Source organism: Crinia signifera, chromosome 11 (assembly GCF_055691185.1).
Source record: "Crinia signifera chromosome 11, ASM5569118v1, whole genome shotgun sequence".
NCBI classification, from domain to species: Eukaryota; Metazoa; Chordata; class Amphibia; order Anura; family Myobatrachidae; genus Crinia; species Crinia signifera.
Window position 1 is genome coordinate 8,413,511 of NC_139227.1, and position 25,304 is coordinate 8,438,814.

At 45.0% G+C, this 25,304-nt stretch overlaps 1 protein-coding gene across 2 annotated transcripts in view; it reads left to right on the plus strand.

The window, feature by feature from the left end:
• The first annotated feature begins 7,702 nt into the window (after positions 1–7,702).
• Positions 7,703–25,304, plus strand: part of LOC146045561 (uncharacterized) — a 60,422-nt gene continuing 42,820 nt past the window's right edge. For both annotated transcript variants that reach the window (XM_083164503.1, XM_083164504.1), the window contains exon 1: positions 7,703–8,523. The gene's annotated coding sequence lies outside the window, so the exon portion shown is untranslated. The remainder of the gene's footprint in view (positions 8,524–25,304) is intronic.

Here is a 25,304-nt window from a genome sequence, read left to right on the forward strand (position 1 = left end):
GAACTGGGGAAAACAAATATTTGATGGTGATTTTTCAACCCATGCGGCCGCATTCAAGAGGATGTATTAGCATACATGCAAATGTGCAGATTCACGTGTCAGGGGGGTGGCCATTCAGGCATGCAGCGCTTACCTGTTCGCTAAACTGCGAGCATACGCAGTCTAGTGAACAGGTCCAATCAGAGCCCTTGTTCCATGATGGAACTCATACCCTCCAACATTTGAAGGCCAGAAATCGGTACAAATATAGGAAGGGGCGTGGCCATGGGTAAAGTGGGTGTGGCCTTGTGTAACGTGCCACTCTTCCCAGGCACCTGGCCCAGTGCCTGATGCAGTTCATGTCACATGGTGGCTTGGTGGGCTGCTGGCATATTAAATAAGTATATTTAATATACTTATTTAATAAATACGTATATTAAATATACTTTTATTTATTATTTATTTATTTATTTATTATGCCAGCAGCCCACCAAGCCATCATGTGACATGAGCTGCAGCAGGTGCACATGTCACATGATTTATTATTCAAAGTGCAGCCTGAGCCCAGCCATCTACTTGCTACACGGATGTGCTGTGAAGTTCAGGCAGGCAGCAGGCTCCGATGCGAAGATGATCCCCCCATTACGTGCGCCGGGGCTGGCAGGGCACCGTACCCCACTCAGCCTTTCGCGCCCACAAGTGGGCATGTGGAGAATGAGGGCTTTCCTGCTTTCCCAGGGTGCGCGGTCCCTGCGCGTGATGTCATGGCGCATGGGACCGGCCGCAATGCACTCTTGGGAACGGGGGAAAGCCGGCGCACCGAGCTGCAAAAACGGAGGTGAGCCCGAGGAGCCAGGAGGGAAATTATGTCTCACCACCGCAATCTGGAAAAAACGGTACATTCGGTACAGTTGTAATTTGCCGGTACAGACCGTTATAAAACGGTACTGTACCGGCAAATTCTGTACAGTTGGAGTGTATGGGAACTTCCTATATGTGCACTGTGCACATGGGACACACTACACCATGGGCTATTGACATAACATCCATATCAATTTTAAAATAATCCAATGACAGTTTTCTTATTGAATTATGTCATATTTACATTACTTGTATCAGAATCATCTGCGGTGCTTCTTTGAAAAGAATTGCACTTGACTTGCATATGCGTGGTTTAGATATTGATCGTGAAATATCAATTCATCCTTTTAAGCACTGCCAGCAAGAAGGGTGTCTGCAAAATGTACACTAAGCTGTCACACTCGTAGTAAGATATAATACAGTTGGGCAAATCTAGGAATATTTACAGTAATATAAGACATCCTTACTTGGCAACATCATAGCAGGTTTTGTCTGTATAATCTCTATTGAGCAGATTGTTTCAAGGGCAGTACATCTGAATAAAGGTGGTCACAGCGATGATGGTTGTATTGCATTCATTTATTGTAAACATGATGTACTGTACTATATTCATTTAAAAACATTTTGTGCCACTGGAGGACTCCAGAAGTCCCTAAAATCTTTTGGTAAGCGTATATTAAACAAAATAATATTGTCGGCAGGGTGAAGAATGATGAACATCAAGCAATGATGCAGAGCTAGGCTTCTATGGTTATGGTATATTACATCTACAATCTCTAGGTCTACATTCATATGGTCAGTGTCTCCTGGTGCTTTTTCCCAACCATCAATCCACTGGTAGCTAACTGTGCTGCCCTCAGAGATCACTGATCTGCCCCATGCTGATACGGATGGAGGAAGCAGCAGCATTAACCCTACAGGCGCTAGTGGGAACCACAAAGACAGTACAGCCAGAGGCCAGACACAGAGGGACCCAATTCCTGACCACACCCTACTCCTTCATAAGGACAGGAATACCGCTCATTTCCATTCCACTCGTAAGTACTGTTGACATTTCAAAATGAAGAGGAGGGTGTACTCATAAATAACAAGCCTTAACAAATGGGAACTGCGGAAACAGGGAAATGATAGACAGAATCTGATTGGTTGCTATGGGCAACGGCACCTTTTTAATTTTTAGAAGCTTTGGTAAAGTTACCACTAGGTGTATATTTTAGACAGAGCAGATCTCTCTATCTTACACATGTTTGTCCTTTTCATTGCTAGCACTGCATTCCTTCTATTTGCCTTATTCACAGTCATTGGTACACCCTTGCTGGTATAATGACACTGCAGCTGCATCTGTTCTTTCACCTACACATGTTGTGTGGTCCCACCTTCGGTCACTGCCCCTGGTTATGCGCATCTGGCAAGGGCGGCAGCTGGCTAAATGTCCATGTTCTCTGGCTTCCCTTTGTGGGTAGCTGTTGCAGCAATCCCACTATTAAAACTAGGGCACCTACATGGATGCAGGCTCCTACCCCATTGCTTCCTTGCCCTAGCATAAGCATAAGCTAATCACTATCAGAAATGCTCTCTCCCAGTCTCTTCTTCTACATAGGACTCCATCACAACTTCAACACAGCCGGCACATCAGTCAATGCCCTGTCAGGAAATGCTCTGTAATGACTTTACAGAGGGGCTGTGGCATATTCTCTAACCCAGCAATGTAAATTTAACATTCTCCTTGTAATGTATAATAGAGCGATGGAGGTCCATTTGGAGTGCAAGGAAAGGCCTTTTTTCTGGTATCTCCTTTTCCAGGTCTAGTGTTGTTCCTCATATAAGAGATATCCAAAAAAGTGCTTGGTAAGTTCCTGATGGGTCATTTGTTTATAATGTAATCTCTGTTAATTTGCCCCAAGTCAACTATCAGTCATTCAACCTAGCTCGTAAGTTTGCTATGGTCTTCTTACTAAGATATTATCAGCTATTTGGCTGCTTTTCTTCCATCCCTTGGTTCTAATGTATGGGATTTTGCCTGAAGGATGGTTTCGACTTGGTTCCCTGTGGGTTTCTCTGCTTTCTGTGCATGTTTTTAATTCTTCAGCACTTTAGTGGATCGTGGCTTGTAGTCAATGACTAAATTCTGGCTGTCCTGACTCTCAGTGCTTTACTGTTGACTTAATTTGGCATTTAGTTGCTGTTAACAAAATGGAATGTCCATTGCACTCAATTTGAGACCGATTAAATGATATCTACCTACCTATTATTTGTTTATTTACAGTTTCTTATATAGCGCAGCATATTCCATTGCACTTTACAAAAAGAGACAGTGATGCAACAAACTGGGTATTTACAGACAGTCAAAAAGTAGGTGGGCCCTGCTCACAAGCTTACAATCTATATGGAAATAGGCATTGATACATAAGGATAGATACTGTATTCTTTATTGCATCGATTCCACCACAATACAAGGTTCTGTGACTGGTTCTGGAATTTGATAAGCTTGCCTGAAGAGATGAGTTTTTGTGGCAATCCACTCTGAGTGCCCCTGTGCCCTCAAAAAGGTTTAATGGCAGCCAATGCTGCTATTAGGAAAGACTGCAGCTTCATAGACACTGCAGGGATGTGAGGGGTTAACAGACCCAGCTCACATCCACGTGCAGAGAACCTGACACCCCCCTGATTAGCTGGCTGAGGGAGCGTGAAGAGGAGGTCAGAGGTCAGCTGTGCAGGAACTGATGAGAGAGAGAAGTCTGCAGCAGCATGAGAGGGAAGAGAGACACGTGCTGCCAGAGAGGATACGCTGTGTAGTGTGTGTCCAGTAGCCAGAGCTGGACAGCGTGAAGTGCAGCAGCCAGGAGAGACTAAGAGAGGAGCTGCAGCACACAGCCACAGACCCAAGGCAGTGATTGATAGCCAGTGCCCGGCTGGAAGGGGAAGAGAGAGAGAGACAAGCATCAAAGCAGAGCAGTGACCCCACAGACCCTGGATGCTAGAGACAGCTGCTGAGAGGAAGCAATCGTTACTGGCTGGAGCCAGCATCAGCAGCAGTAATCACAGGTACCCAGTCCCCCTTGGCTAACCCACCCATGTGCCAACCTGCGTAGAACCCAGCTGAGGCCCAGTTCCAGGGACACCCCTACCCAGCACCTGGAGAGGAGGCCCCTTGAGAGACTCCCTTGGTGAAAGCTCCCTATTTTGCATAGAGCTTCCAAAGCCTGTTGTTACCTGAGTACAGGAGGTTACCCCAGGAAACGGGAATCTGCCTGCCCCTCTTTCATGAGGATTGTTTTGTGAGTTACATTTTTATTGGTAAGCTGCTCAATCAGAGGTCTGTCATTCAGGTGCCAACAGGGAGGGGTAAATCTGGTTAGGAAAGAAAAACAGTTTGTATCCCTATTGCACACTGAATGAGAAATATACATATAATAATCAGACAATACAGAGATCTTGGTTGCATATATCTGCAGATATAGGGTTAAGCCCCCAGGCCGTACGTCAAGGCGTCTCTGTCACTGGGGGTCCCTAACACTGGGTATGGGTCTGGGGTGTGGGCCCCCAACATGCCGACACAGGCTGACTACTCCAGGGCAGCACACAAATGAAAATTAGTAAGTGTTAAATAAGAAGCACATAAGTGCTATGTAAGGAGGTGAAGGTGTGATTAAAATAATACATACAATAGGGAAAAAACATAAATGTTAATAAAGTGTTAGGGTGTGCTACCCTGGAGCAGACCAGCCATACCAACAAAGGGGGAATCACACTCCCAAACCCATCCCATGCACAATAACAAATTTATGGGCCTAATAGCCCAGTGTAAGGCCACATGATAATGGCCTTACAACATCTAAGAGCCAGCTTACCTGGAGATACCCCTGGCTTCTCCAATGGCACTCAGGTGTCAGCAATCCCTCCTATTGCTGACCCATCTATGCCTCTCAACTGCACAACATTTTTATTGGTAAGCTGCTCAATCAGAGGTCTGTCATTCAGGTGCCAACAGGGAGGGGTAAATCTGGTTAGGAAAGAAAAACAGTTTGTATCCCTATTGCACACTGAATGAGAAATATACATATAATAATCAGACAATACAGAGATCTTGGTTGCATATATCTGCAGATATAGGGTTAAGCCCCCAGGCCGTACGTCAAGGCGTCTCTGTCACTGGGGGTCCCTAACACTGGGTATGGGTCTGGGGTGTGGGCCCCCAACATGCCGACACAGGCTGACTACTCCAGGGCAGCACACAAATGAAAATTAGTAAGTGTTAAATAAGAAGCACATAAGTGCTATGTAAGGAGGTGAAGGTGTGATTAAAATAATACATACAATAGGGAAAAAACATAAATGTTAATAAAGTGTTAGGGTGTGCTACCCTGGAGCAGACCAGCCATACCAACAAAGGGGGAATCACACTCCCAAACCCATCCCATGCACAATAACAAATTTATGGGCCTAATAGCCCAGTGTAAGGCCACATGATAATGGCCTTACAACATCTGAGAGCCAGCTTACCTGGAGATACCCCTGGCTTCTCCAATGGCACTCAGGTGTCAGCAATCCCTCCTATTGCTGACCCATCTATGCCTCTCAACTGCACAACATTTTTATTGGTAAGCTGCTCAATCAGAGGTCTGTCATTCAGGTGCCAACAGGGAGGGGTAAATCTGGTTAGGAAAGAAAAACAGTTTGTATCCCTATTGCACACTGAATGAGAAATATACATATAATAATCAGACAATACAGAGATCTTGGTTGCATATATCTGCAGATATAGGGTTAAGCCCCCAGGCCGTACGTCAAGGCGTCTCTGTCACTGGGGGTCCCTAACACTGGGTATGGGTCTGGGGTGTGGGCCCCCAACATGCCGACACAGGCTGACTACTCCAGGGCAGCACACAAATGAAAATTAGTAAGTGTTAAATAAGAAGCACATAAGTGCTATGTAAGGAGGTGAAGGTGTGTTTTGTGAGTTACCCTGTTGTGGGTCTATGTAGATAAGTGTGCACACTGTTAGGGCCTAATTCAGAGTGAGGATTTGACTTCGTGGGACCTTGTACTCCGACTCAGGGACTATCGTGTAGTATGCATATATAAGGTGCCCGGCGCCATCTTGTGGACAATCTTTATTACACCGGTAAAGTCATCTTGTTTTGAAATACCAGTCTTTGAAGTAAATCTCTTTACCCTTGTCTTTATTATAATATTTTTGTTGACTGTCATTTTATGTAGAACTGTCATTTATTGCACCAGTGTTTAGTGTTACGGTACCGTAGGTAGGAATGCTCATGACCAGTACAGTCTGACCCTTGAAACAGACTGAGGTGGTCATTGGTTACTAGTTAGCGTTGCAGAGATATTCGTTCATTCACCCATTCATACAGTCGTTATTGTAAGTGTGCTGTTTACGCAGTTATGTGAGGAAAGAGCAGCAGGATTGCACTACGTATTTTTTAAATAAATTTCAGTTGCTGCTAAATGTTTAGCGTTGTCTTCTGTGGGTCCCTTGGGTTGTGCCGTTCCCTGCCACAGGTTCTCCAGCAGAAGCCACGAAGAATCCAGAAGCCGCCGCCGTCACCAGCTCCAGATTAAGGTACGCCATCTTGCGTCACACCATACAGGGGCACTGTCACACTTGGCGTCTACGAACAGGATTGCAAAGACCCCTGTGAACGACGAGATGTGGCGATCGCAATATGCAGCACCTCAGGAGATGCGGACAACCGCCAGTCCACCACCCCAAGTAGGTCCAGACGCTATCGAGACCATGATAGAACAAATCAAGGAGGCGACTAAGGTAATCCGTGAAATGCGTCGAGAACGGGAGGAAGATGAATATAGAAGATGGCGACGTGAACTTGATAGAAGGTACAGACACCAGCGGAATCCCCGATGGAGGTTGGAGCGACGACCCACCGACCAGGTCACTGTGTGCCCACAGACCACGAGAAGACACGGGAGAGGCGGTCCACCGGCAGTGTTCCAGAATACGACGAGAGCGTCCTGTGGAATGCAGATGACCGATAGGCCGCAAACCGGCCCAAGAAGAATTACAGGTCGTGTCCTGTGGTTTGATGTGCCACGCGGATATGGATACATTAGACGTGCAGATACCGGGCGTAGCGTGTACGTCCATTACACCGCCATCCAGCATGCCGATCCTCAAAACTGCTTCCGGAGCCTGAGCGACGGTGAGGTAGTCGAATTTGAACTGGTGAATGGGAGTAGGGGCATCAAGGCCGCCAAAGTGACTGGGCCGAATGGAACACCGGTGCTGCGCAACAGACACGCCCCAGAACAGCATTGGCACTACCCACACCGTAAAGAGCCTCCACCTTACCACCAATACAGCGGAAGTAGAGCTGAACCGAGAGAGGTCAAGCAGGAAAATAAAAGGGTGAACACCAATCCTCCTAGACCAGGACAGATGCCCCGCCCACCAGAACCTGACATCATGAGGTCAAGCGAGAAACCGGTCGTGTGGAGTGAGGCAGTCCATCAGAATCGGCAAGAAGTGACCAGGCCTCAACTTCCAGAGCCGACGCGGGAGTATGTGCCCAGGATGGACGATGCCAATTACCGAGCGGCGAACCTAGGGCCAAGAAATATCAGAATGGCTGAACCAGAGAGAAACTCCAAAATTGTGGTCCATATGACCGTGGAGCCATCAGAAGTGGAACCAGCTATACCGTTGCCTGAACCCAAGGCCAAGATAGAACCAGCAGAGAGAGATGAAAAGGCCGAGACCTGTTTCATCAATGGGAAGCCTGCAACGGACGGCGAGTACACGACTATCTCTGGAGAAGAATTCGCCTTCAGAATCCAGCAAGCAATACAGAGGTCGAAGAGGCAAGATCGAGAGGCAAGACGTGCCTAAAGCTGAGTGCAAGTCGTGAGAGTGGGCGCCATCCGTTGACAGCAGTGGAGAAGCTGGACCGCAGAGGGATGGAGTCCTGTGGCGGAGGGATGGTTGACCCGGGGAGCCCACATTAGATAGGAAGGTAGTGATACTTGTAATGGTTATGTAATGTATAATTGTTCACACCTGTTTTCATTTAGCGTTTAAATACTTTGTCATGGACATTGACAGGACTTTGCCCGGAACTTATTGGTCCTGGTACAGTTGCCTGCGGACAGGCAAATTTCCAGCAGGGAGGTATGTGGCAATCCACTCTGAGTGCCCCTGTGCCCTCAAAAAGGTTTAATGGCAGCCAATGCTGCTATTAGGAAAGACTGCAGCTTCATAGACACTGCAGGGATGTGAGGGGTTAACAGACCCAGCTCACATCCACGTGCAGAGAACCTGACACCCCCCTGATTAGCTGGCTGAGGGAGCGTGAAGAGGAGGTCAGAGGTCAGCTGTGCAGGAACTGATGAGAGAGAGAAGTCTGCAGCAGCATGAGAGGGAAGAGAGACACGTGCTGCCAGAGAGGATACGCTGTGTAGTGTGTGTCCAGTAGCCAGAGCTGGACAGCGTGAAGTGCAGCAGCCAGGAGAGACTAAGAGAGGAGCTGCAGCACACAGCCACAGACCCAAGGCAGTGATTGATAGCCAGTGCCCGGCTGGAAGGGGAAGAGAGAGAGAGACAAGCATCAAAGCAGAGCAGTGACCCCACAGACCCTGGATGCTAGAGACAGCTGCTGAGAGGAAGCAATCGTTACTGGCTGGAGCCAGCATCAGCAGCAGTAATCACAGGTACCCAGTCCCCCTTGGCTAACCCACCCATGTGCCAACCTGCGTAGAACCCAGCTGAGGCCCAGTTCCAGGGACACCCCTACCCAGCACCTGGAGAGGAGGCCCCTTGAGAGACTCCCTTGGTGAAAGCTCCCTATTTTGCATAGAGCTTCCAAAGCCTGTTGTTACCTGAGTACAGGAGGTTACCCCAGGAAACGGGAATCTGCCTGCCCCTCTTTCATGAGGATTGTTTTGTGAGTTACCCTGTTGTGGGTCTATGTAGATAAGTGTGCACACTGTTAGGGCCTAATTCAGAGTGAGGATTTGACTTCGTGGGACCTTGTACTCCGACTCAGGGACTATCGTGTAGTATGCATATATAAGGTGCCCGGCGCCATCTTGTGGACAATCTTTATTACACCGGTAAAGTCATCTTGTTTTGAAATACCAGTCTTTGAAGTAAATCTCTTTACCCTTGTCTTTATTATAATATTTTTGTTGACTGTCATTTTATGTAGAACTGTCATTTATTGCACCAGTGTTTAGTGTTACGGTACCGTAGGTAGGAATGCTCATGACCAGTACAGTCTGACCCTTGAAACAGACTGAGGTGGTCATTGGTTACTAGTTAGCGTTGCAGAGATATTCGTTCATTCACCCATTCATACAGTCGTTATTGTAAGTGTGCTGTTTACGCAGTTATGTGAGGAAAGAGCAGCAGGATTGCACTACGTATTTTTTAAATAAATTTCAGTTGCTGCTAAATGTTTAGCGTTGTCTTCTGTGGGTCCCTTGGGTTGTGCCGTTCCCTGCCACAGGTTCTCCAGCAGAAGCCGCGAAGAATCCAGAAGCCGCCGCCGTCACCAGCTCCAGATTAAGGTACGCCATCTTGCGTCACACCATACAGGGGCACTGTCACACTTTCAGGGAAAGGTTATAGGTTTGGAGACTGGGGGAGAGTCTTATTGTGCTTGGGAGTGCATTCCGAGTGGGTGCAGCCCGAATAAAGTCCTGCAATCAGGAATGGGAGCGAGTAATGAGTGTGGATAAGAGACGCAGATCTTGGGAGGAGTGTAGAGGTCGTGTTGGAAGATATTTTGAGATAAGAGAAATTATGTATGTTGGTGTAGTTTGGTTTATGGCTTTGTGTGTAAGTAAAATAATTTTGTATAAAGACGACGAAAGGCCCCCACACACTAATCCGAGGTATTGCATGCAGCCTTGCATGGAATACCTAAGTAACTGTCAACCAAGTAGACGCCGGGCTCCCTGGTGACTGGACCACATGTGATACATTCTATGCGTTCCTTTAGCATATGATTTATCGTAACCATCAACCAGCAAGTGCTGCCGGATCCCGCCAGATCCACTAAGATCCAATCTCCAGATCCGATCTGATGTGCATGTGACTTCGCACCGGATTGGAATTGGAGGTTAGACACATTCGATTTGGGCTCTTTTCATTAGGTTTCTTGGCCCGATTAATCAGAATTGGGTGAAAAGGACCCGAATGGTATAAGTGTATAGGCACCTTAACTGGTCTCCAATCTTAGTGAGAGACAACTGCTATATCAATTATGGGGAGTGGTTCTACTCAGTCTTGTTTGTGTATTTATTTAAATATCATAACCTGGTTGTTGCTGAGGTTAGCATGATTTTTTACTTCCCCTTTACTGTTATTATTCAGATGTATCAATAGATTTGGCAATACAGTTTTTTTGTGTTTATTTCTTTAGTTAATTCTTAAAGTTATGAAATAATAAAAAATAAAAAAAATCAATGTGTGACTTAAAAACGGTTACTGATTTTTAACCCAATATTGCTTTTTAATTGTAAAGGTTTCAGCATTGCAGGTAAATTAAGGGCTATTCACTCTTGATGTTAAAGTAAAATTCTTTGTCGAGTACAGATAGAAAACAAACAGCTACTGTATTTCAGCATGTGTGGCCTGTCAAGGTCAGATTGCTTTGTAGGCGTATGCTGTATGAAACATGGATGTACTACAAGGAAAGAGACAAGTGATACAGTGTAAAACAAATCTATCACATTCATGCCTGTTATCTGCTATAAGATTGACTACAAATACTGCATGTGGAGTAAAGAGCTAAATACACCTTAGCTTTCCATCTTGGCGCGCCGTTTGCCGAGAATAATACGCACATACGTGTGAGATGCTCATGCGCTCCATTTGCGGTAATGGGATACGCAAGCATGTAAGATGCATGCATGTCCCCGTCTCTGCGAACAGCACGTCGAGGTGGAACACTATGGCGCAACTGCCTTATAAGCAAATGTGGCAAATCTGTAAATGAAAGACTTTAAATGACAATAATTTACACAACAAAATCTGCCTGGATTTGCAGTGTAAATGGGTACTTGCTTCCTAGCACGGCGCCACCGATTTGATTTGTATGCAATCGGGTTACAAAAATCGGGTCAATCGCATCGCATGCAACCAAATTGCATGCAATGCGATTGACCCGACCAACCCGATTTTACATTGGCCCCAATGTTAAATGCCCCCCATACCCCATTTTTCATTGTATGCCACCCATTGTTAACACCACGCCATGATCAACGAAGCGTGGTGAGCGCAGCGAGCCTGCGAGGGGCGGCTGTATGCGTCCTCCGACCTTTTCATACCCCCACTATCCACGTCGGCGTGGAGTTGATTATATATAGTGTGGCGAGCGCAGCGAGCCACCGAGCCCGAAGTGTGGCGAGTGCAGCGAGCCCCGCGAGGGACCGCACATTACTTCAGATGTATTACGCGTCACCTCGCCACGCTTCAGACTCGGTGGCTCGCTACACTATATAAAATCAACTCCTCGCTGACGTGGATGGTGGGGGTATGAAAAGGTTGGAGGACGCGTACCGCCGTCCCTCGCGGGCTCACTACGCTCGCCACGCTTCGGGTTGGCATTCATCGTGGGGTGGCGTTAACAATGGGGGTGCATTTGATATAGAAATTACCCATCAAAAATTGGGTATGGGGGGCCATTTAACATTGGTTCCTATGTAAAATCGGGTCCATCACATTGGTTGCATTGTATGCCATTATAATGGCATACAATGGACCCGATTTTACATAGGAATTTAACATACAATGCTTACAATGTAAAATCGGGTCGGTCGCATCGCATGCCATTATAATGGCATGCGATGGACCCGATTTTACATTTGTCGGGAAACCTAAAAAATAAAAAAGCCCGAAATCGGGTCCGTCGGGTCCCATCGCATACCTTTAGTTAAGGTATGCGATGACACCCGATGGGCGCCGTGCTAGGAAACAAGTACCTGTAAATATCTGCTAGCAGAGGAGACTGGATAGCGTCACTGTGGACTTTCCCCAGCATTTGACCTTCTGCCAAGCAGTTATTTCTACAAATACATTATTTGGGTCTGCAACCTATTGAGGCGAAATTCGAGGTGGACTTTATTGCGGCACCCCCTTGTTTAACCCTAAGTGGGTGGAGCTTATTCATAGACCCCCAAGGTCACGGCCACCATTTAAATCTATGTTAGACCTGCCATTAGTGAAGGAATCCCCCTGAAGGGATAACCGTTTATCCAGGAATTTAAAACCTGAGATAGATATTATACAGTGCGAAGACACTCTTCTTACATCAATCTTGTCAAGATTTTTTATATAAACCTTTTTGCTATACCCCTGACGAAGTCCTGTGCGACAAAACGCGTTGGGTTTTATGAATAAAAGATCACTTATCATAATAGGAGTCTCCTTCTTATTTGGAAAAACGGATGAAAGAACTTTCTAATTTCTTATAAGAATACCAGTAGAATGGACTAATTGTGAACAAGCTAGTTGGTACTCATTATAGCGCACTCCGATAACCCCCTTCTACATCTAAGTACCTGTAAATGTTTGCCATTTAAAAAAAAAAAAAAGGAGAACTGACTGGTATGCTATAGTGTCCAAATTCAGCAGCCGTGCTGGATGCTGGCCGAACGCTGACATTTTTTTAAAGGGGCAAATGTGTACAATGCATGGTTTTGCCATTTAAATCATTGGTTAAAAAACCATCTGGGTTTGGCCAGCTTTTCACACAGCCGATAAACTCAGACAATATTAATTCCTGCCCACAATCTCGCACTGATTCTCACACCCGATTACATTCTCCCTAATGTTCTCTGCTGCTCTACTACAGTACTGTATGTAATGTTTTGTTCTTTCTGCTCAGGGAATAAGAAAATGCCCTTTCTGAGCAGGCTTTCTGTTTGTAGCCTTAAACTGCTGGCCAGGGCCGGCAGCCACTTATGATGCCACTTATACCCACTTATACCCACTTTGCAACCCTTTAAGGCATAGTTGGCTAACATTCCAAAATGGCAAGGATGCTGAAAAAATTGGGTGGTCCTCCCAGCCTCCCAGGAAGGTGGTAAAGTCCCCTGCTTTCCCTGGCGACTCCCTTTGCCACAACAGAGTACAAGGAGGAGGTGGCAGCAAAATAGGGATGTATCTCTCAAGGCAGGTGGTATTCACATCAATACAACAAGGATCTTCATAGACATCCTTGATTTTTTTAATTGGCAGACTTGGTGGCACCCCCCCCCCCCCCCCCAGATCCTGGCACCATAGGCAGTTGCCTAAAACCACCTAATAGTAGAGCCGGCCCTGCTGCTGGCTAGTTACACGCATGTTGATATATCCCTATACAACATACAGCGCTATTAATGAATGCCCCATGCATACTGTATTAGGAAATCAGAGGTAATTATAAATGTGTTTAAGAGCCTCTATAATTTCTCAAAATAAAAATGTGCATTTTCCAATTTAGCAAAGCAAAAGATTTGTCGACTGTGCTTAGAGGTCTATATGTTACAGTAGCCAGGTTCAAGAACAGAGCACAGCCAATCCTCCACCTTGCTTTAATCCTATAAAAAAGTATCATCTCTGTAGAAGATGTGTTGTATATACATTAAAATCTATAACACCATCCAGGAAGATTTTGACAAGCTAGACAGCCAGGAGACTCCAAGGTGATTGTCTGTTGTCATATTTGACTGATTCTTCTTCCAAGCCGCACAAACTTGTTGCAGTTTGACCTTGTGGTGATAGTGATCTATCTTCATGGAAGACGACTGTCGGCAATTTCATGGAGGGAAACTGGGTAGAGCAGCATAAGAAAACATCGGCTATCCCTAAAGAGGAAAAATGTGCTAAACATCCACCGACCTTCTAACATTAACCATTAAACAGACAAGACATCATAAAAGTCAAAGCTCTAGAATAAAGCTTGCTGCATCTAATTGTCAAATGCTTTATTATACCATGGAAGCTGTAACCCTGGGCCATAGAGGAATAAATGTTTTTTTTTTTTTCTTTCAATTTTTTTGCGTGCAAAAGAATATAATATATTTTTAGCTTGCATACAATGCATGCCTGTGTGCTTGTGTATGTGTGTATACAGTGTGCATGTGTGAGTATGGGCCTGATTCAGCCCTGATCGCATCGCTGGCACGGTCTGCAGTGCACATGTGCGAGCCATCCGTGTGCAACATGCGAACAAAGCCCATGATGGCTAGCCCTTCGACAGGTGCTGGTAGAGAGGGCCGATGACGTCCTTCAGACTTACTTCGCGGTTCCGAACAAGGGGAAAACCATTTGTTGGTGAGTGATTGAAAAAGGTTTCCCACTGTGTGCATGGCTGCCATGCACAGGGGCGGGTATACACTCTGTCGGGTGGCGCTCACCTGATCGCTGAGCTGCAAAGATTGGAATCAGGCCCTGTAGGTTTGTGTGTGTGTGTGTGTGAGTATTAGCGATGTGTGCAAAACCATTTTTGCTGGTTGTTGGTTTTGGATTTTGTCTGAGACTAATTAATCGTTTTGGGGGAGTGGTTTAGCTGGAATTGAGGCAGCTCAAGCCCTGGTTCGGATTGCCTCGAATCCTTGAAGTTCAAATTTTCTTAAATCTGAACCTCTCATCTCTAATATAAAGACACTTCTTAGGAGGATATTCAATCCCGGGTCACGACTGTCGGGCTGGCCCAACAGCCATGACCCTGTCCCATTCCCGGCTGGCTCGATGAAGAATTGGCAGGTGTTCTTCAATGTCCCTCCTGCCGAATGCTGAAAAGGGGGCGTGGCCACGAGATACGGCCGTGGATTGTCAAGCTGCAGACAGAAGCTCGACAATCTATGGCCAGTCTCAGCAGAACGGGCCCGACTGCTTCTAATGACGGGTCCGTTCTGCCGAGATCCCTGTTCAATGCTGTTGGGCCCCGTCACTATTTCCCTCATCGGGAATAGTGGCGGGAGATTGAATACCCCCTAAACGTTACTGATCGGTCTCACATATTTACCATTGTAAAATTGCAGTGTTACCGCATAAATTATGCTTAAATAGCAGTAGAGCATCCACAGCAATAGTCACAACATACAGAAAGTAATCTTAACTTTTTATATCATATTAGTGAAGACTAGATCATTTAATGAAAGGGGACCAAAGAGTGGATTTGTGGTTACAGAGGAACAATATATTGTTATAGAGATATTAGGCACAATCACAATTATTCCCATTTATCTTTTCTAATTAACTACACACATGGCAGGATATACAGGAACTAAATGACCTTTGTAGCATTTTCTAACTTTATCTACACTATAACTTTTTAAATTTTAGCTTCAAAATAAAGTCTGTTTTAAATATATTCAGATCTTGACATAATTATCAATAAAGTATATATTTTAACAGCAAATTACTTGGTCCTTAGAGCACACATAGACAACTCTACTTCTACTTGTTCTATCTTTGTTGCATATTACTTAAGAAGTAATTGTATTATATTAATCTTGAAGGGGTAAGGTAACCCAACTCTGCTGGTTAGTAGTTATTCTCCTATTACCTCAGACAGAAATCCTGAAAACATGACCTGCTTAGGTTACTGTTAGTGTTACGGATGCTGCCTGGGCGCTGGATGTAACTACCGGAGGCTGGAAGCTGGAGATCAGGCGTGAGCCCGTAGACGGGACCGCCGGTTAGGACGGCCACAGCGAACCCTATACTGACTCTATTGAGTACCCCGGGCAGATGAGAAGCCCCTGCGGATACTAATACAAAAAAAGGAATGGAGGCAGCGCTGTGCAAAATCACTTCCTAATTTATTTAAAATATAAACATTAACACTTTTAAAATATATGACTAAAAATCAACAATATTAGCAGCTATTAATACTATGGTGAGTATCAAAGATCTGAAATCCCCTTCAGCTGATTAGTAAAGCGTAATTAGTTGCATGCATGCACAAGTATTTGGAGGATTCAGTTCTCTTCAGTGATCACATATAACTTTGTTAGAATGGTTAGTAACTTGATAAGTAATGCAGTCCAGTCCCACCACTCTCCGACCGCTGGTGCTTTCCAGATAGATGCGGTCATGTCAAAGAAGGTCCACCGGCTCTGTAAACGATAGCTGCCAAGCAGAAAGTCCCCGTTTTTCCCTCAACGCGTTTCTCCGCCTTATTGAGTCTCAGCGGCTACCTCCTGAGGAAGCCGCTGAGACTCAATAAGGCGGAGAAACGCGTTGAGGGAAAAATGGGGACTTTCTGCTTGGCAGCTATCGTTTACAGAGCCGGTGGACCTTCTTTGACATGACCGCATCTATCTGGAAAGCACCAGCGGTCGGAGATTGACACCGGGGTCTGACAGCCCTCCCCCACCCTGCATCTGGAATACTATAAGTATCACATCTATTATACCTTGTGCACATAGGTGGGACTGGACTGCATTACTTATCAAGTTACTAACCATTCTAACAAAGTTATATGTGATCACTGAAGAGAACTGAATCCTCCAAATACTTGTGCATGCATGCAACTAATTACGCTTTACTAATCAGCTGAAGGGGATTTCAGATCTTTGATACTCACCATAGTATTAATAGCTGCTAATATTGTTGATTTTTAGTCATATATTTTAAAAGTGTTAATGTTTATATTTTAAATAAATTAGGAAGTGATTTTGCACAGCGCTGCCTCCATTCCTTTTTTTGTATTTGTCTCCAATTCTCTAAGGGGTCCGGTATTCCCCTTAATTAGAGACAGCTGCAGTGCACAATCTCACAATCTGCGCTCAGAACCCTTCTTTTGTCCTGCGGATACTAGGCTTCACCTGTGGCCGCCGAGTTCGAAGGAGCGAGTTAGGCCCGCTCCAACCCTGATGCAGCTAGGTCTATGTGGGGACAAAGGGTAAGCGATCGTCAGGGGTAACTCAAGAGGATGATCTTACTAACGGGCCTAACTGGAAAATGCTCCTAACTGCCAGCACCTGGCCAATGATGGGAATGCGACCCAGTCGCAAGCACAAGAGACGGAGTCCTGGGAATCTTCACACAAACAGGAGACAAGGCTAAGAGGCGAATCCCCAAAACAAAACCAGGACTGAACGGGGGAGGCCCTGCCTATTAAATGCATAGAAAGGGCAAGCAAAAAGGAAACAAAGGTACATAACCAGAGGGAGGAAATGGGCTTGGCCCACGGCGGGGCGCAATCCTGAACACTAACAAACTAGACAACAGGCTGAACGGCCCAATAACTAAAAGAGCTTGGCAGCTCTCCAAAAGAACAAATGGAAAATAACCAGGCTCCACAGGAGCACTTACGTGAACCGAGATGGAAATAACCAGTGAGACTGGACCGGGCACAGGAACTGAAAACTGTGTGATGGCCAGGGCCGGACTGGGATCAAAAATAGGCCCTGGCATTTTGAGCACACAGGCCCACCAGACGTGGGCGGGACCTTGCGCGGCCTAGCCGCGCCGCAAAAAGGGGGTGTGGCCTCATGAAAAGGGGGAGTGGCATCACAAAAAGGAGGCATTACACATTATTGAACACACCGTAATGCCCATCATACATTGCCAGATACACATGCCCCACAGTGCCAGATACACATGCCCAACAGTGCCAGATACATATGCCCAACAGTGCCAGATACATATGCCCCACAGTGCCAGGTACATATGTCCCACAGTGCCAGATACATATGCCCCACAGTGCCAGATAAATATGCCCCACAGTGCCAGATACATATGCCCCACAGTGCCAGATACATATGCCCCACAGTGCCAGATACATTTGCCCCACAGTGCCAGGTAAATATGCCCCACAGTGCCAGGTAAATATGCCCCACATTTCCAGGTAAATATGCCCCACAGTGCCAGATACATACAGTATGCCCCACAGTGCCAGGTAAATATGCCCCACAGTGCCAGGTAAATATGCCCCACAGTGCCAGATACATATGCCCCACTGTGCCAGATACATATGCCCCACAGTGCCAGATACATATGCCCCACAGTGCCAGATACATATGCCCCACAGTGCCAGATACATATGCCCCACAGTGCCAGGTAAATATGCCCCACAGTGCCAGATACATATGCCCCACAGTGCCAGATACATATGCCCCACAGTGCCAGATACATATGCCCCACAGTGCCAGGTAAATATGCCCCACATTGCCAGGTAAATATGCCCCACAGTGCCAGATACATACAGTATGCCCCACAGTGCCAGATACATATGCCCCACAGTGCCAGGTAAATATGCCCCACAGTGCCAGATACATATGCCCCACAGTGCCAGATACATATGCCCCACAGTGCCAGATACATATGCCCCACAGTGCCAGGTAAATATGCCCCACATTGCCAGGTAAATATGCCCCACAGTGCCAGATACATACAGTATGCCCCACAGTGCCAGATACATATGCCCCACAGTGCCAAGGAAAGGAAATAGTTACACTGACCTGGGAGCTGATCACCGCTGGGGGGGGTACTGCAGTAGTGCTCCCCCTGCACCAAGTGACTGCCTGCTGAGGGAGACTGCCTGGAGAGGGTGCCGGGAACACATGCTGTATGCAGGCGGCTTCCTGCTTGTATCTGCCGCCGGTGCGTCGGCAGCTGACGTCATGACGCTGCAGCGTCACATGACGTGAATATGCTATTGATGCCGGGGGTGGGGGACGCGGTGGTGCAGTGCACAATGAAGGCATCAGCGGTGCTACTGCACCGCTGCAGTCTTTACAAGAAATCGGCCCACAAGGCCATCGGCCCTTCTGGCATTTGCCAGAAGTGCCAGATGGCCAGTCCGGCCCTGGTGATGGCACACCAACCAAAGGCCAGACACTGATGCCAGGACTGGGACAGGATGAGTCCAGGGACTGGGCACAGACATGCAAGCAGGGACTGGGATTAGTTTGCAGGAAGCTATCACTGGCAGATTATTGCAGGAGAGCCTGTCCTATAAAGGGCTCAGGTGATTAATTACACCTGAAGATCCAGGGAGCTCCCAGGCTTGTGCTTAACGAGCAAATTACCTTACAGCCTTGTGAATAATTGCTCACAGAATATTGAGCTGATGTGGCACAGACCTGCCACTGGAGGCCACCAGTGAGTCAAATGCTGAACACAAAACCAAAGCAGACTGAATCATAAATCCAGATTCCCAACAGTTAGGTTACTTGGGAATTGACATTAATAAAATGGTATGAAGGGCAGGTAAAATTAATTCAGTGATTGTACAATTTTTTTTAAAAAATGTAACTGGTTCATATTGTACCAATCTGAATGAAAAAAATGAACCACAACTTTTTTCCATAATTCCTTCACCTCAATAATAAGATAATTTCCTTTCAAAAGTGTAATATATCCATGTAAGTAGAATGGAGCCAAGAAAGCAGGCTCATGTCATGGGGCTACCCACCAAACACTCTTATATAAATTCACACGCACATACACAAAGACACACACACACATATACACAGAAACACACAATACTACTAAAAATAATAATAATAATAATGATATTTATATAGCACTTTTCTCCCAATAGGACTCAAAGTGCTTCACCATTGTCTTTACAGCTCAAATACAAAACAAGCTTAAAAGTAGATGTCAGTGAAATGCTTGAGTAAATAAGTACGAAACAGATGTGTAAACACTAGGAGTGAGCACCAAGCTATTTTTCGGGTTTGTATTGTGTTTTGGATCTGGATCTCCTTTGTGTTTTGGATCTGGATCTCCTTTGTGTTTTGGATCTGGGTCTCCTTTGTGTTCTGGATCTATATTGGTTTGGCCAAAACCACCCTTGAATAACAGGGTGGTTTTGTTGTTGGTGGTGTTGTTCCTACAGTATTAACCTCAATACCATTAATTTCCACTAATTTTCAGGCTACTCCGGACACCTCACAATATTAAAATATCCAATTTAGGCCAAAAGGTTGCACTGAGGCAGCTGGATTGCTGTATTAAATAAGTACAAAGAATAGTGAATAATAAGTACAAAGAACGAAATAGAAACAGTTCTGATACTTTGAGGACTTGGAATGAGGCAGAAGCTTGAGACGAGGTGAAGGCTTGAGATGCAGTGGAGAATGGACCAGTGCTGATTGAGTTCACTGCAGACTGGATCCGATAGAATGGCCTGGAGATGCTGGAGAAATACTGCTGGCTGTAGAATATAGCAGGCAATAGAATATAGCAGGCTTGATCTGGAGACTAACCAGAGGACTGGACCACAGACACTGGAGAAATATAACTGGCTGTGGAATATAGCAGGCAATAGTTATAGAAGTCTTGATCCGGAGACTAACCAGAAGACTGGACCAGAGACACTGGAGAAGGCTGCTGTAGAATATACTAGGTAATAATATATAGCAGGCTTGATCTGGATATTAACTGGACCAGAGACACTGGAGAACTATAGGCTACTGTAGGATATAGCAAGTAATAAAATATATAACGTCTGGATAAGGCATAATGTCAGAATACCAGGAACCAGCTGAAAGCTGTAGCTAGATGGTATAGCATTGGAATACCAAATGGGAGTCAGGTATTCGGGACAGTGGCAGGTGGGGAGTTTGACCGACGCGGTACACCTGTCAAACCGTAATGCAGGTGTCCTAAAATGAGCTCAGGGAGGACAGAAACCTCCAGTGGAGCAGAAGGGACAGCAATGGGTACAGGATTCAGGAAGTTGTCAGGAACCAAGTTTATACAGCAACAGATTGGATAAGCAACTGTGCACAAGGCAGTGGCTGTTAGTTTGAGCATGAAACTTAAAACCCCTGTGTTGCACTGTTTGGATAGCTAGGCAAATGGGAACTGCAAAAACTGGAGTGGATTCTCAATGGATCAATCAGTGTAAAGCAGGAGACTTGCATAATTCCACCCAGCAGCTAACTGAGGAGTTAATGACTGCACAAGATTTCACAGAGCTAGGAATTCCACAGGTGATAATCAGCAGAAATGCACAATCACTCAGGAAAGGAATATCAGCATGATTGCAGTCTGGATGCAGCAGGACTGGAATACTAGAAACCATAGCAACTAAAGAGTGGTCAGGGAACTCGGTCCTCATTACCCCACGCAGTGCATGTTTTGCAGGTCTCCTTACAGAATCACAAGTGAAATAATTAACTCCACCTGCGGACCTTATAATATGTGTTTGTGAGTAATTAGTACACCTGTGCACCTGCTGGGTTACCAGCCAAACATGCACTGTGTGCGGTAATGAGGACCGAGTTCCCTGACCACTGGCATACATGATAAGCCAGATATACAGGATTTAAGCAGGAACGTGACAGTATACAGTTTTAGGGTGGCGGTATTCAAACCCAGATTCCGGCTGTCGTGATGTCCCTATAGTCAGAATCCTGGCCATTTTTCGTCCCTTCCAATTGTTGAAAAACGTTCGTGAATTTGACAATCCGCGGCCATTTCCAACAAAAGAGATCTGACTTAAAAATTACCCGAACTGATGCTGAGAAGTCGTTTGACAGGATAAATTGGTTGTTCATGAGGGGGGGGGGGGAGGTTAAGATTTCTAATGATTGAATTTGGACATTTCAGGATTGTCGATAGATGGCCATGAACATAACTTGCTTTCATTTGGGGATGATCTTCTGGCTGTTCTGACCAATTCTCAATTCCAATTTCTGAATTTTAAAAAATGTGGATCTCTCTCTCACTTCAAAATTAACTATTCTAAATCCAAAGCAGTTAATCTCACAACTTCTCCTACAGTAGTTAAAAGAGATCTGTCGCAATTATTAAGACAATTTTTCGCCCCTTCCGTGATTGGCGCTGAGGAACATTCTCGTGGTTGGGTAAGGCTAGTATAATTAAAATTAATGTACTTCCCAGAATTCTCTATTTGCTATAGGCCCTCCCAATACATGTACCCAGGTCCTGGTTCTTGACCATTCATCTACACTCCGCCATGATGTGCTCTTCTGCTGCAGACACCTAAGCGTTATACAGCTATCACACTTCTATACATACTGTATATTAAGGCTATGCTGCTGGACAGAGTCCTGGAATGGACTAAATGGGATTTGGAAAAACAGTGGGTGAAGCTCGAGAGTTATGGACTCCCTTGGCTTCAAGTCCTATCCTTGGTTGCACACCCAACTTTGGGCCGACACTGATGATATGGAAGGCCCTAAGAAAAATATTGTGCATTTCTTCCATGCTATCCCCGATGACACCACCTTTTAATAATCCACATTTCCCTCCAGGGATGACTCCCTCCCCATTTGGTATGTGAGACCTGGGATATACCCTATTCCAATATCTAGAGATATGTCGCTATTAACTATTTCCTTTCAAGACCTCCGATCCCCAAGGCTGCAAGTAGCCCCCTTACAATGTTTGAATCCTTGTGCCAGACTATATCCCATTCTCAACATTTCCTTTAAACAGGCTATACACTTCTTATAGAAGATACTTTCTCCAAGTCACCACGTTACACTTCTGATTGGGAGAGAGGCCTTGGCATACACCTGGACCCTAATGACTGGGATAATATTTTCCAGGTTACGATGTCCTCTTTGGTCAGCTACTCAGTAGTAGAGACCCAGTTTAAGGTCTTGGCCAGATGGTACAAGTGCTGTTTTATATTAGATAAGACGTATTAGAGAGTTCCTGCTTTATGTTGTAACTCGGCTGTAGGTTCGCCACTCCATATCTGGTGGGATTGTACTGCACTACGTCCCTTCTGGAAATCTGTAATTTTTCTGACCAAAGAAATCATTGGTCAAAACATTAGCATGGATCCATTGTTCTGGCTTCTTACTAAAGGTATGCACACGTGTATCGATTTACTTTTGAATTGCACCTATTCCACCCCCTTTGCACCTATTCCACCCCCTTTCGATTAGGCCTTTGCTTTCACATTTGATTTCACATTCGATCTGCACATTTGCATTCAATATCGATTTCGAATTCGATTTACATTCAAGGCACATTGTACACATTTAATTTACTGGATCAAATTCGATAGTTCCTTGCCTGCACAGTCTATTTTTCTTTTCGATATAGAGAAAACGGAAGCGTGCATCAAATGAAACGCAGAGCGAAAACGTCTTAAAAACCGATCATTTTAGAATCGACTTTGCTTCTATAAGCAAATTCGAATTGAAAACCTGCCAAAATCGAACCCCTTAAGATTGATTTTTTGAGTTTATATGACCATGGACAACCTAATATTATCCGGATCTTCCAACTATAAAGCTTTTGGTACCGTGTGGACGCTTGGCTCCTTTTCAATTCTTGCACACTTATTTATAACTTTTACATTTTAAATTTATACCTATTAGTGTGTTGATCATATGATTATCTTTTTCTAATTGTAAAAGTTTGTGCAGGCACTTACCTATCTAGACCAGTACATTTGTTGATTATTTATTAATAGATTGTTATATAGCGCACACATATTATCTATATTCGCTACCACATGTACACACACACACACAGACATTCTAGGGGTAATTTTGTTGGGAGCCAATTAACCTACCCGTATATTTTTGGATTGTGGGAGAAAATCGGAGTACCCGGAGGAAACCCACACAAGCATGGGGAGAATATACAAACTCTGCACAGTTAGAGCCATGCTGGGACTGCAACCATTTGACCTCAGTGCTGTGAGGCAGTAATGCTAACCATTACACCATCCGTACTGCCCTGTATATATAACACATGGTGGGGATAGAACCCATGACCTCAGCGCTGTGAGGCAGTAATGTAACCATTACACCATCCGTACTGCCCCGTATATATAACATATGGTGGGGATAGAACCCATGACCTCAGTGCTGTGAGGCAGTAATGCTAACCATTACACCATCCGTACTGCCTCGTATATATAACACATGGTGGGGATAGAACCCATGACCTCAGCGCTGTGAGGCAGTAATGCTAACCATTACACCATCCGTACTGCCCCGTATATATAACACATGATGGGAATAGAACCCATGACCTCAGTGCTGTGAGGCAGTAATGCTAACCATCACACCGTCCGTACTGCCCCATATATATAACACATGGTGGGCATAGAACCCATGACCTCAGTGCTGTGAGGCAGCAATGCTAACCATCACACCGTCCGTACTGCCCCATATATATAACACATGGTGGGCATAGAACCCATGACCTCAGTGCTGTGAGGCATTAATGCTAACCATTACACCATCCGTACTGCCCTGTATATATAACACATGGTGGGAATAGAACCCATGACCTCAGTGCTGTGAGGCAGTAATGCTAACCATTACACTATCCGTGCTGCCGTTGATATATAACACATGGTGGGAATAGAACCCACGACCTCAGCACTGTGAGGCAGTAATACTAAGTGTGCGATCCTGTATTGCAATATTATATATATATATATATATATATATGAGAAAGAAAGATATAGCGTGCGCTCAATGGTGTCCACCACCTTAGGATTATAATTATCCAGTAGACAACAACAAATAAAATGTAGTTTAAAAGAAATTAGTTTATTTATCAGACACAGGTTTTGATTTGCAGGTCTTCAAACAACAGATACCTGACGCGTTTCGTCTTATATGACTTCATCAGGGGATAGTTTCTAAATAATTTAAAAATACATATACAATCATGTAACAACTTTTTGTTAAAATAGCAATTAAAAAAGTAGATGCCGTGATAATGAAAGCATGGATACATACCAAATTCTTTAAAACATAACGTTTAAGGAACGAATCCAACTTTGTGGATAGACTGCGTGCCAGAATAGACTTAAATCTGAAAAAAATGTATAATTAGATTTAGTGGATGAGCATGACTGAGATGGAGGAATATTTAAGGGTATGCTCTTTGTGTTAAATACATACCCAGCCAGGACAAATGTATACGTATGTATATACGGTCCAACTAGAACAGCACTCCTCACCAATGTCAAAGAGTAAGTGTCCTCCATGGATGCCCCTGTCTCGGGGATCCAATATATCGTACAATGGCTGGCAGGACTCAAGTAAATCCATTTCAACTGGTCCAATGTACAGTCAACGTTTTGAAGCCTTTATTGAATATGCTTTTTCATCATGTCCTGATGAAGAAGCGTATTCAATAAAGGCTTCGAAACATTGACTGTACATTGGACCAGTTGAAATTGATTTATTTGAGTGCCGCCAGCCATTGTACGATATATTGGATCCCCAACCAAAATAGAACCCAATCACAGCCCAAAAAATGGAATAAACGCTGGGAAGACAGACGCTCCCAGCCAATTTACCATCCAGTACAGAGATCTAGTAATGATTGGGTCAAAGTGACCAGAAATAACAATAAAAATTGGAGACCTAGGAACTATGAAATTCCAGGCCCATCCACTCCGATAACTCACAATAGATTTGCCCCACTTCAACGGGATAATACTCTTAATGAAAATCTGTCTTTTTTAGAACAACGCCGCAGGGAAAACCTGGCACCCCAGAAATGGGGGAAAAGAGACAGAGACGAAGGGGGA